A 4,079-nucleotide genomic window follows, 5' to 3' on the forward strand; every position below is an offset into this window, starting at 1 on the left:
AGAATAAGCCAGAAAGAAGACTTCCATTTTATGTAGTGTCTACTCAAACGCTTTATCTACTTTAACATTGAGTCACTTTTATTATTTATTGAGATAGGGTCTCACTATGGCATCCTGGCTGTCCTGAAAGTTTCTGTGTGGATCAAGCTGGCCTCAAACCTAGTGATCCACCCGCCTCTGTTTCCCAAGTGCTGTGATTAAAGATTTATTTATTTTAAATAAATAAAAATTATTTATTTTGCAGCCAATGCTTTCCACAAATAGCTTTATTACTTCCCTCCTTCTACTTGTTTTGGGTGTAATTTGTTCCTTTACACACTTTGTTAAGATGGAAGCTTAGGAGATTTAATTTGATGTTAGGACATGATTTTCTCATTTTTATTTACTTCAAAATATTTCCAAATTTCCTTTGTGATACCTTCTGTCACCCACTGAGTAAAGAGAACAGTGCTGAGGAAGGACAGTTACTCCACCAGGCTGGAAGTTGGAGGAACATGTTCAAAGTGCTAGATGGGAAGAATTACCCATTAAGAATCCTATCTCCAGCAAAACTATCCCCTGGAAAGAAAAAGAAAAGCATTCACAGATTAATGAGGAATGTATGGCTAACAAAGACGCTGTACCAGGGCTGAGGAGACACATGCTCAGTCCAGAAAGTCCTTGGCAGGCCAAGTGAGGACCTGAGTTCATCCCCAGAAGAACCCAGGTTTTTTGTGTGTTTGTTGTGATATGGTGCCTACATGTGTAATCCCAGCATAGGGGAGGTGGAGACAAGTGAGTTCCAGGCCAGTGATGTCTCAGAAAAAAAGATAGCCTGAGGAACATCCCCCAAGGTTGTCTTCTAGCCTCCACATAAATTTGAGTGCACACACACATATGCATCCACATCATCTGCACACACAAATGGAGATGTTCTACCAAAAAATTAAGGGACCTAGCATTAGATTTCTATCACACTGTGATAAATACCTAAGACAAATCAATTTCTAAGGAGGGAATTATTGACCACTTGGTCCTTTGCCTGTAGTAAGGCAGACTGTCATTACTGAAGCATGTGGTGGGAGAAAGCTGGGAGAGGGGCAGGGGAGAAGGGCAAGCCAATATTCTCTTCAAAGGCATGCCCCAATGACAACTTCCTTCTGCTGTCCCCTCCTCCTAAATATGCCATCATCTCCCAGCAGAGGCATAGGTTGCTGATGGAACCTTTAGCACATGGTCTTGAGGGGACATTCCAGATCCAAACTATACCACAGTTGTTCAGGCTGAAGTGAAGGGACAATGGAAAGAAGTCAAACCTACATGAAGGAATGAAAACTGACAGACACAAGTACAGACAATGTAAACACATTTTTCTCTGTAAGTTTTTCTCCCCTCCTGACTTGAGACAGCTCCAAAAAGCACTCATAAATCTACAGACAGACAGACAGACAGACAGACACACACACACACACACACACACACACACACACACACACACACACACAAATTTAGATGCATTTTGTGACAAGGATAGCATGGGAAGTGATTAAGCTGTAGAGAGCAAACGTTTTGTTACTGAAACTGAAATTAATCTGAATGTGACAACATAGGTCAACACTACAACCTCCTACATGAAGGACTGTTTTATTTATTTACTTATTTATTTTTTGGTTTTTTGAGACAGGGTTTCTCTGTGTAGCTTTGTGCCTTTCCTGGAACTCACTTGGTAGCCTAGGCTGGCCTCGAACTCACAGAGATCCACCTGGCTCTGCCTCCCGGCGAAGGACTGTTTTATAAGAGTATATTTTTGTTCCTCTGGGTGCCATATCTAAGAGGCATTTGCCTTAATGAAAATCACAGATTATTTACCTCTATCTTGTGTTTTACATTTCTTGCTTACATTTAAATCTAGGATTGTGTAGCTATTGACAGATTTTGCCCTTTGTTGTTTTGCTGTGCTTCAGGTTGCAAAGTCTCTAATTTTCAAATTTTTCGATCCTTCTACCAGCTCAAACATCTGTTAAGCTGCTAGTGAGTATTTGGCTTTGGCTTTGGGTCCAAAATTTTCATGGAGTTTTAAAGCAGATTATTATTATCCCTAATGGATGAGGAATTACTAAACTTTCCTAAGTTCTTTGAATTGGCTTCCTTTAGTTTTTGAACATACTTATCAATGTTGCTCATCATTTACCTGGTACAACTCTTAAAGGCTCCTAGTGTTTTTCCCTGATCACATTTTTAATTCTCTATTTCATAATTTTTGTATTGAAATTGCATTTTATGTCATGTTTTGCACCCCAACCCTTCTTCCCATCATCTTACACACACACACACACACACTTCAGATATATTACTTTGTAGTGATTTGAGTGGGCTAAATCAGAAGCCTAGTTCTGCCTCAGATGTTATTATTCAAGCACCCACCCCTGATTTTCTAAGGCTCACTTTCCCAGGAGTTGCTCTTGGTCCATGTTTAGTGGTCAGCCCTCTGCATCTGTGAGGTGTACCTCTTTGGTACAAGATCCATGTGTTTATAAAGACAGCTTTCACTGCTAAGGGAGTCTACCGATTTGCCTGTGTTTAGCCAGAACTTGAAACCCAGAAGCCCTCTGGTCACTCCTTGGAGGTTATAGCTTGCAGCATATGCATACTCTATTAGAAGGGGTATTGGTTTTCTCCAGGTCCCACTTTGACTGACCCTGTCCTTCAACACCTGGGTGGTACCTCTGGTATGATCCACAACTGTTGGTCTTCCATACGTTCTTGTTGATTGTTGCTTTTAGCAATACTCTGGGGTACAAACTGCTCATGTTTTGCATAAAACCATGACCAGTAATGGGCTTAAGGCATCACTTTGACTGGATTAAAGAATACCCTGAGAACTGATTTTTTTTTCCCAAAGATTGTGGCGTAGTAGTAGGTGGGCATAGGGTATGCTGTCTCTCCCTTTTCAAAGTCTAGGACATTTATCTGCCCTTGGATGTCAGAACTAAAGTCCCCTGGCTCTTGGGCTTTTGATGTTGAGCTAAAGGATCATGCTGATTCACAGGTTTGGGGACTTGTTCTGAGCCACATTACCAGCATCTTTGAGTCTCTAGTCTGCAGACTATATGGCTTCCCAGACTCCCTAATAGCAGAAGCCAGTCCCTCCAACCGAAGTTCACATGTACACCTCTATTTTGTGTTAGTCCCACCTCTAGAGAACCTAATATAGACCCCTTGAAAGAGGTAATACGCTAGTCAGTGAAGCTCACTCTAGCCCTCTTCTGAACAGAATCTTTGCTTATGTAGCTAGATGTTGGGGAAGGAGTTACAGTCAGGGCCATGCTGAGAAAAATGCAGTCAGCGAAGTTTAATACAGATAGTTGTCCACTGAGAAATTACCTATTTCTTAGACTAGTTTTCCCTTTAGATGAGTCATGCAGATTACTTTGTGCTCTTTTTGTTTAGGAATCCAACTCTAAGTGTACATCTTAAAATTTTCAGGATATGAAAGCCAATGATCTTCAATTAATAAGCTTGCTCTAATATTAATATTTTCATTTTGCTCTCTCTCTTAAAAAGAAAACATATGTATGGGTATTTTGCCTGCATGTACATCTATTCACATGCATGCAGTGTCCTTGGAGGCTAGGAGAGGGAGTCAGAACTCATGAAACTTGAGTTACAAGGGATTGTGAGCCAACACATGGGTGCTGGGACCTGAAGCTGGGTCCTCTTTAAGAGCAGCAAGAGCTCTTAAGCCCTGAGCCTCTCTCCAGCCCCTGAAATACATTTTGAATGTTACAAGACTGTCAGGGTAGCCTCTTCTCTCCTATTCACAGATGTTAACATATGTTATTTATGGACCTATCTGTAACAACAAAGTTCAACTCTACTGCTACTAAGGTGCTGAAGATCAAAAGCATTTCCCAGCAGAGCCAAGGATAAGTTACCACAAATGTGACCTTTCTCAAAGTTCATCTATAATTTTGGAAGAAAGAAGAAAAGTCCCATATTTATTCTGTAGTCTTCAGACATTAGAGAGAAGGGGAGCTATTTCCCATTAGAATTTCCATTAGGTTTTAGCTCAGTCAAAAACAAAATAAAGAACTCTCATG

Source organism: Peromyscus californicus, unplaced genomic scaffold (genome assembly GCF_007827085.1).
Source record: "Peromyscus californicus insignis strain IS unplaced genomic scaffold, ASM782708v3 Scaffold_4__1_contigs__length_199733344, whole genome shotgun sequence".
Lineage (NCBI taxonomy): Eukaryota > Metazoa > Chordata > Mammalia > Rodentia > Cricetidae > Peromyscus > Peromyscus californicus.